Source organism: Schistocerca gregaria, chromosome 7, assembly GCF_023897955.1.
Source record: "Schistocerca gregaria isolate iqSchGreg1 chromosome 7, iqSchGreg1.2, whole genome shotgun sequence".
In the NCBI taxonomy this organism is placed as follows: domain Eukaryota; kingdom Metazoa; phylum Arthropoda; class Insecta; order Orthoptera; family Acrididae; genus Schistocerca; species Schistocerca gregaria.
The window spans coordinates 336811387-336821096 of NC_064926.1; positions in this window are offsets into that span (position 1 = coordinate 336811387).

Consider the following 9710-nt stretch of genomic DNA (forward strand, 5'->3'; position numbering starts at 1 on the left):
TATGGTGGAGAGGAGCTTCAAAGAATTGCCTGAAGTCAAACGAGCAATGGCTGCTTCTCACTAGCCGCCATCTTGTGGATTTTAGTTAATGAATTAACGACTGACATCATCAAACAGAAACGTTAGTTACAGCGCCTCCTTTCCTGCGCTTAGATTTATGTAGTCATTCCACTTTAAATCACTCCGTACTAATCAATTCCAGTGATTATTCAGCAATCTTGTAATCACAAAAAATGGGTGTTTCTTTGAATCTGTATGCAATACGTTACATCTGTTCATGTAGAGGTCAGTTGCCATTCCGTGTACCTAGAGTAGATCCACTGCAGATCTTCCTTCGTAATACTACAATTTTGTAGTATTATGATGACTGCGTATACAACAGCATCAACCGCGAAAACCCTCATGGAATATCTGACCTTGTCTACTAAGTCATTTATATACACCGAAGAGCCAGAGAAACTAGTATACCTGCAAAATATCGTGCAGGGCCCCCACCAGCACGTAGAAGTGCCGCAACACGACGTAGCATGGACTCGACTAATGTCTGAAGTAATGCTGGAGGGAAGTGACACCATGAATCCTGCAAGACTTCCCTAAATCTGTAAGAGTACAAGGGGGTGGAGATCTCTTCTGAATAGCGCGTTGCAAGGCATCCAAGACATGCTCAATAATGTTCATGTCTGGCGAGTTTGGTGGCTAGCGGAAGTGTTTAAATTCAGAAAAGTGTTCCTGGAGCCACTCTGTAGCAATTCTGGACGTGTGGAATGTTGGATTGTCCTACAGGAATTGCCCAGTCAGTCGGAAAGCGCAATGGACATGAATGGATGCAGGTGATCAGACACGATGCTTACGTACGTCTCACCTGTCAGAGTCGTATCTAGACGTATCAGGGCTCCCATATCGCTCAAACAGCACACGCCCCACACCATTACAGCGCCTCCAACAACTTGAACATTTCCTGCTGACATGATGGGTCCACGGATTCACGTCCATCTGCTCGATACAATCTGAAATGAGACTCCTCCGTCTATGCAACATGTTTCCATACATTAACAGCCAAATGTCGGCGTTGACGGGCTCAGGCGAGGCGTAAACCTTTGTGTCGTGCAGTCATCAAGCTCACACGAGGGGGCCTTCGGCTCCGAAGCCCTTATCGACGATGTTTCGTTGAACAATTCGCATGCTGACACTTGTTGATGACCCAGCACTGAAATCCATAGAAATTTGCAGAAGAGTTGCACTTCTGTCAGGTTGAACGATTGTCTTCAGTCGTCGTTGCTCCCGGTCTTGTAGTACCTTCTTCCAAGCGCAGTGATGTCGGATATTTGATGTTTTTCCGGATTCCTGATATTGACGGTACACTGGCGAAACGTTCGTACTGGAAGATTTCCACTTCATCGCTACCTCGGAAATGCTGTGTCCCATCGCTCATACTCGAACTATAACACCATGTTAAAATTGCCTGAAATCTTGGTAACTTAAATCTTGTAGCAGCTGTAACCGATCAACAACTGCGCCACACACTTGTCATCCTATACCCTATGTAGGCGTTGTCGACCGCAGCGTGGTATTCTGCCTTTTTCAATCTCTCTGCTTGGAGCAGTTTGAAAATACTTTTGCACGTTGAGACTTCCCTGTATTCACTACGTTCCTAAATTATTACTAATTAAATGACAGCATTATTTATGGGAAAACTCTCGATATTTGAAGTCCTATATCTTCCTTCGAATTGTAATCATTAAATTCTTGTTGATGTCCGAGGCTGTTTGCCTGCCTCATATGTCTAATGTTGGTACATTGCTTTGATTTAGATTTTTCAGTGCTCTGTCAGAGTCTTGTTGCACTATCACACCTCTCACCTCACCTTGATTTTCCTTTATTATATTTCCAATATTGACTTAAAGTTCGATTGTAGTAGAAAGTGCTTACTAATTGCGATTTGGGGGACTGTAACATAATCATTAATAAAAGAACACATTGTCCGTTGCAGACTATACTGTGCTTTATTAAACTCGTGCTGTTAGCTACTTTCGGCCGTGAGGCATCATCAAGCGCATTTGCTATGTCACGTATTACATATCGTAATACAGTCGTACTCCATCGTAACATGCTAATTACAGAATATGTTGCGATGGAGTACTCCATCGTAACATACTCTGTAATTAGCAGAGCTTACTCCGCATGTTACGATGGAGTACGAATTGTGGTTTTGAGTATGTGAAATGAAAGAATGTGATGAGCGTTATATGTAATACGTGACATAGTAAATGCGCTTGATAATGGCTCAGGGCCGAAATTAGCTAATGGCACGATTTTAATAAAGGACAGTGCACCCTACAGCGGACAAAACTTTCAAGTAATCATTAATGAACGTTGCATTTAGCGAAAGAGTGGTAAACGTCCAAAATATAAACACGAACCTCAACAGTTGCGCAATATCATAACCAAAGTTCACTGAGAAATAAAACAAGTAAATAGACGAAATTGCTGCAGGCAGCTACCGAAAGTGCTTGCGCTGACATGTGAGTAGCAGCAATAAAAATCCCTGTCCTTTGTCTGTAGAAATTGAATTCGGGACGCAGCTCTGACGAGACGGAGCGCTCGGAAATGCGCTGTCTGCGACGTTGTCATCTCGTATCACCAGGACTCCCATCTAGCCTTTTTCCTTTCTAAGACGTCCTGCGCTCTTGTCCTGCGGAATGCATTCCGCCGGTTACGCTGGAGGAGGAATTCTCTTTCGCGGCAGGGCACCGTTTTCCTTCTGCCCGGGACTCCGGAGGGGCTTTCGCCGTCGGATGGCCTTCCCGAGCCTTCTTTGCCGTCAAAGGCGACGCAGGCTGAGCGAGGCGGACGGCCGTTCGTGCATATTGCGACGCCTGCGAGAGCGCTGCCTGCGACGCAGATCTCTGTGCACAGGAATTGCAGTGACCTGCCGAGCAATGTCTTCGTGGTGCACTAACTGAATATTGCTTTCACGTCCGTCTTTCTGGTGGTATAATTTTGTAGCCGTTTGTTAGAGAGCTGAAAAGCAAAGACATAGCCTACGAGGGTAATCCCGAAGGTAAGATCTGCTATTTTTTTATAAGTACATAGACCTGTTTGTTTCTACAATGGTTTACATCAGTTTACAGCTTGAACATGTAGCTATTTTTCGACGTAATCACTATTTCTGTAGATCCATTTTTGTGGACGCTGTGGCAGTTTTTGTAAGCCCATGTCATAGCAGCTCGCCGCCGTGCTGTTCAGAAAGTTATGAACCTCTTCTTTCACCTCTTCGTCGGAGCTGAATCGCTGGGACCACAATGAACGCTGACAGGTACTGTGAGACTCTGAAAAATCTTAAACGGGCAATTCAGAACCGGAGAAGAGGAATGTTGGGCAAGGGCGTACACATTCTCCATGACAACGCTCGCCCTCACATTGCTCGGCCAAGCGTTACTCTCCTGCAACAGTTTCAATGGAACATAATCACCCACCCACCCTATAGTCCTGACTTGGCGTCCAGTGACTGTCACCTGTTCCCTAGGTTACAAGAACATTTCCTCGGAAAGCGATTCAGCTGCGACGACGAAGCGAAAGAAGAGGTTCATAACTTTCAGAAGAGCATGGCGGCGAGCTGGTATTAGAGGGGCGTAGAAAACCTGCCACAGCGTCTACGAAAATGCATCGACGGAAATGGTGATTATGTCGAAAAATAGCTAAATGTTCAAGCTGTAAACTGATGTAAACCATTGTACAAATAAACAGGTCTATGTACTTATAAAAAAATTGGAGACCTTATTTTTGGGATTACCCTCGTACATTACAAATAAAAGAGAGTAAAGACCAGTACAAAGTCGGAACTTCAGGATGTTAGAAACTTGTCATCCGATTTCACAAGCCTAAGTCTATATAAAACTGAAAATGAGAACTTCAGGGCAGTTTTAAATTACTGTTAGGACTAGTTATCAGTGCTAATATGCTGGACTGGTGGTACACATCAGTATATCTTTGTTCACATGACGATAACACGAAACTTCCTGGCAGATTAAAACTGTGTGCTGGACCGAGATTCGAACTTGGGAGAGCTCCTGTGAAGTTTGGAAGGTAAGAAACAAGGTAATGGCATAACTGAAGCTGTGATGACGGGTAGCACAGTTTTAGAACATTTGCCTGCGAAAGGCAACACAAAGATTTCGAGTTCGAATCTCGGATCGGCCACATAGTTTTAATGTGGCAAGAAGTTTCACATGAACGCACACTCCGCTGCAGAGTGGACATCTCATTCTGGCGAGAACACGTTTACTTGCGTCCATTGGGTAGCCGGCGCAACGCCAACTTAAGGGGAGATTTTTGGTCGAGACCGAAGAAAGAACGAATTTTTAAACTTAATTTTCATCCATGAGGTATATACAGGATGTTTCACAATTAATGTTACACACATGTAGTGTGAATTAGTAGAGGGGAATCAGCAAATCTGGAAACGTCATCCAACGACGCTACAGAGCGTCAAAGTTATAGGCCCCGGTGGCTGTAAATGTATGCATGTAAAGGGTTATTCCGTGATGACGTTACAGACTGTCAAGGACGATGGAGAAGGATAAACGTATATCAGTCTGAGGTAAGGGTCCCTGTGCAGGAAACGAATGAATCGAAATTTTTAAACGAAAACCGTTTTGGTACCTCTGACAGTGGAATAGACGTACCGGTACTCTTGTTGCTGACTATAGGCTAGGCAACTTTAAGAGGTGGTAGCAAGGACCAAAACAGGCCTCTAAAATGCGCACCTTAAGAATTTTGAGCACTTTTTCAGTCATCGTTCTTCAGGTAAGTATTTTAGAGCTCATATTTACTAGACATTTTTTCTGGTTTTGGTGGACACTACCACCTCTGAAAGTTTACTACCCTACAATCTTAACAACAATAGCACCAGTACTTGTATTCCACTGCCAGAGGCGTCAGAACGGTTTTTGCTTACAAATTTCAACTCGTTCATTTCCATTGCAGGGACATTTACCTCAGATTGATACACATTTATCATACTCCGTCAACCTTGAAGGTTTGTAGCATCATCACGGAATCGCCCTGTGTATACATACATTTATAGGCACCGCCGTCTATAACCTCAAAGCCCTGTAGCCTCGCTGGATGACGTTTCCGGACATGGGTTCTAATGTAAGACATAATATACTAAGTCTCCTCTACAACCTCTAGAAGTGTGCAGCATGAAATGTGAAACACCCTGTAGATTATGTCTTTGAAAGGATATTTTTGATTGTGGAAGTATTCTAGATGTTACAGCGTGTTGAATGGTAACGAAATACAAGCGACTGTAGGCGCTCGATGAATTAGTTTAATAATTAAAACAATGCCCTCCACAGACGATGTTGTCTGAATTTATGAATTAATTTAAGACAATATTAGACCAGTACACGAATTCTATCCAGTGACACATGACGGTCAATTCCCTCATGGAACATTGTTTATGGTTGCCTACGGAACCTTACTGTACCCAGGCTTCGTTAGAGTCAAATCGACAGCTATGGATGTCTTTCTTCAGCACTGCAAAAATACGGAGCTCGTAGGGGTTGAGATCTACATCTACATCTACATCTACATCTACATGACTACTCTGCAATTCACATTTAAGTGCTTGGCAGAGGATTCATCGAACCATAATCATACTATCTCTCTACTATTCCACTCCCGAACAGCGAGCGGGAAAAACGAACACCTAAACCTTTCTGTTCGAGCTCTGATTTCTCTTATTTTATTTTGATGATCATTCCTACCTATGTAGGTTGGGCTCAACAAAATATTTTCGCATTCGGAAGAGAAAGTTGGTGACTGAAATTTCGTAAAAAGGTCTCGCCGCGACGAAAAACGTCTATGCTGTAATGACTTCCATCACAACTCGTGTATCATATCTGCCACACTCTCTCCCCTATAACGTGATAATACATAACGAGCTGCCCTTTTTTGCACCCTTTCGATGTCCTCCGTCAATCCCACCTGGTAAGGATCCCACACCGCGGAGCAATATTCTAACAGAGGACGAACGAGTGTAGTGTAAGCTGTCTCTTTAGTGGACTTGTTGCATCTTCTAAGTGTCCTGTATTGTGGATGTATAACAGCTTCCAACGAAATCTTTTCAGCGTAGTCGAAACAAACTTGGCAATATCTGCGCGGACATTTTCTGCAACGAAACGGTGTCGTCTGTAAAAATTCCTGGGCGTTTAGACTTGACGCTTCAATTGTTGCACAGTGTCAACGTACCGCTGTGCATTAAGTGAAACGCGTCACCAGGCCAAAACAACCAGAAATGGGGAAGGACGGTATCATTCTGTTGCAGGATAATGACCGCCCATATGTTGACAAGATTGACACTGCAGAAGTTTCATTGGGAAGCCCGTGCACATCCTTCATACAGTCCCAACCTCTCCCCATGCGTATGAAGATGGTATCTGTTCTCTCGGACATGTCCGAAAGAACAGATACCATCGGTGACCATGCAGCGTCCTATAATGAAATGATAATTAAATCAAGACCCTACACTGTCGACAGACGTTGATATACATCAACGGGGAAAGTTGAAAATGTGTGCCCCGACCGGGGAAATAACAGATACCATCTTCATATAGTTAAGGCTAACTGGCCATTCACCTTCTCCTGTGCGGATGCACACATATTTCCCGAACTCTTGCGGGACTCGGTAAGATTATCTGCCGCGATTAATGATTGTAATGGACAGAGGCACTACGAATCTGGTGTGTGGTCATTAGGTTGGGAATGTGGGTCTCACAGGGAGCGTGCAGGGGATGAATCCCTTCAGTCGCACTATCCTCTGTGCTCTCGGTGGCTCAGATGGGTAGAGCATCTGCCATGTACGCAGGAGATCCTGGGTTCGAGTCACGGTCGGGACTTTCCCCGTTGATGTATATCAACGCCTGTCGACAGCGTAGGGTCTTGATTTAATTATCATTTCTCCTGATGCGGTTTCCATACTTTTGGAACCTTGAAGAAAAACATTCGTTGCCGTCGATTTGCTTCAGACAAAGAGGTGCACGCTCAGGTAGCATCATGACTGCGTAGGTTGCCGCAAAGATTTCTCCATGAAGGCATAGATCTCCTTGTTTCACTGTGGAATAAGTGTATTAACTGTTAATTCCACTTGCATTTTTAATAATAAAGTTTAGTTATTTTTCTTCCATCGTCTCGTTTTCAATGCCTACCCCTTATGCTTAATGAGTATTTCAGGTTTAGTGAAAGTTCATGAATCACCTCAAGTGTTGCAGAGGGAATTAGATTCGGAAAAGAGGAACCGGAAGTAGCAGACGAATTTTGCTATTAGACCAGCAAAATAACTGACTGTAGCACGAAATTGGCAAGAGCAATAAAAGCATTTCTGAAAAAAGATACGTTTGTTAGCGTCTACACATATTGCTAATTTAAAACTCCCCGTCGCGCTTTTTCTGTCTTCATATGAAGGCTAATCTGAGGAACTACTACAGGGATTGTGATACGGTTTTCAGTAGTGGATAGACTGACATGCGGAAAGTTATGTGAGTATAATAACGTATTATACTACTTGAGATGCGGCAAGTTCTGTGTATCCGATTATTATCGCTACTCGATGGCGCACCGCCGTGCGTTAATTCAAGTGAGCCATCAAGTCCAAACAACCAGAAATACTGACGGACATCATCATTCCGTTGCTGGATGTTGCCCGTCCACATGTTCCCAATGTTGTTTCGACTAGAGCAGAAGTTTCGATATGAAGCCGCAAGACATCCTACATACAGACCAGATCTCACCTCATGCGATTTCCATTCTTTTGGAACCCTAAAGAAAGAAATTCGAGGCCATCGATTTGCTGCGGACTAAGAGATACACGCCAGGGTGCAATCATGATTCAGCAGGCAACGGCAAACAATTTTACGTGAAGGGGGGTAAATGTTTTAACAGTAATGGCGAGTAATTTCGAAACAACAAACAGTTTACTCGATTTCTCCCATCTATCTCGTTTTCGTTGGCCTAGTTCTTATCAGTTGCGATTGGATAAATTGTTTTAGTATTTCAAACACAGAATGCTCAGCTATTGCGTACCGGCCAGCGGAACGTACTTTGTGGTTTAGGGGCAGCAAAACGCCCCCGTGCGCTTTGAATGATATTTCTGGAACGGATTAATCCACTGTCAACACTTCGTCAAAAGGAGGTGCTACAGCATTCTACTGGCTCTCAGCGTCCTTCCAAAGGGTAAAGCCGACACACATTGTCTCTGTCTGTTAGCTTTCATCTCCAACGAACCCCCACAGCGTCATTATCGTTGGAGTAATCATTACATTACCGCTACTGTTCTCTCTGTTCTCTGCGGACAGGTGGGCTCAGCACATGTATTCTGGCGTACATCCATCCATACGCCTGATGGTAATTTCAGTTCGAAACGATGTTTTCGGAGAGCTTTATTCTCTTGTCGGTGGCCACCGGAAGCCGAAGAACAAAGTTTTGGCTATGGACCATCACCGGCCGGCGCTGAAGAGAGCGGGACGTGTTGAATGTATTCGCTTTCATCTCTGCTGCGCCTGTGAGTTCGCTTTCCGTCTGATTAGCGCCGACGTGGTGATCGCGTTACATGTAGTGTATTCTTTCTACACCAGCAACGCAAATCCTTTTTTTCTCCTTTTTTTGACTGACGCCTGTGTACGGGAAAACCGAATACACATGCAGCTCACGTTTGCGTCACAACGCGCTGATCTCTAGTTAGCACAGATTTCAAAGCGCAGTACTAATGAGCGAAATGAGAAAGCGACGTCGACTCTGGTCTAATTGGATGACCAGTGAACTCAATGTTTCTCCGTGATTCTCCTGGGGCACAGGATGGATTATTGGCTAATTTTCTTCCGTCTACCCCGTAACACTGCAACAAAATTCTAATGCCTGTTTTATGAGACAAATGTAATGCGAGATTCGGTTAAGGTTCCTCAGATTTATTTGACTTCAGTACAGTAGTGAAGCCATAGCCACAATAAATTTCATGAACCTTGCATGACTAGTTTCGGTGAAGCTTAGTCATCACTATTATACATAACAAATTTGAAACAAATCTGCTATTAATTATAATAACCTGAAATATAAGCAACATCTAACCACAACACCTTTGTCGTAGGAAACGATACTGTGAATTTATCATATTAAACTTCGTTATGCAGTAACGGCAAAGAACCAACATCACTGCAATTAATCGCTGTGAAGCCTTTATCTGTACGTAACATGGTGGTGGTAAGTTCCTATGGGACCAAAATACTGAGGTCAAACGTTTCTACTTTTACACACTACTTAATTTAACTTTATCTTAAGCTAAGGACAACTCACACACCCATGCCTGAGAGAGGACTCCAATCCAACCTCCGACGGGAGGGGGGGGGGGGGGGGAGGAGCCGCGCAAACCGTGACAAGTCACCTAGACCGTGTGGTTACCCCGCTCGGCTTATACGGAACATTAAAATCTTAACGTCGTATACACGGGATTACGATCGGCGTCGTCCAACTACTTGCACAACGAACCTGACAAGTGAAAATCTTGTCGTAAAATGTGAGTAAAATAACGCGAATCGTTATTATACCCTGACCTCAACATCTTAAAGTTGAAAATATATAGCTTGTTATCTTGAAAACAGCACTCAATAGCAGTGTGTCAAAGAAACAACTGTTTGCTTGGATGACCCATAAAC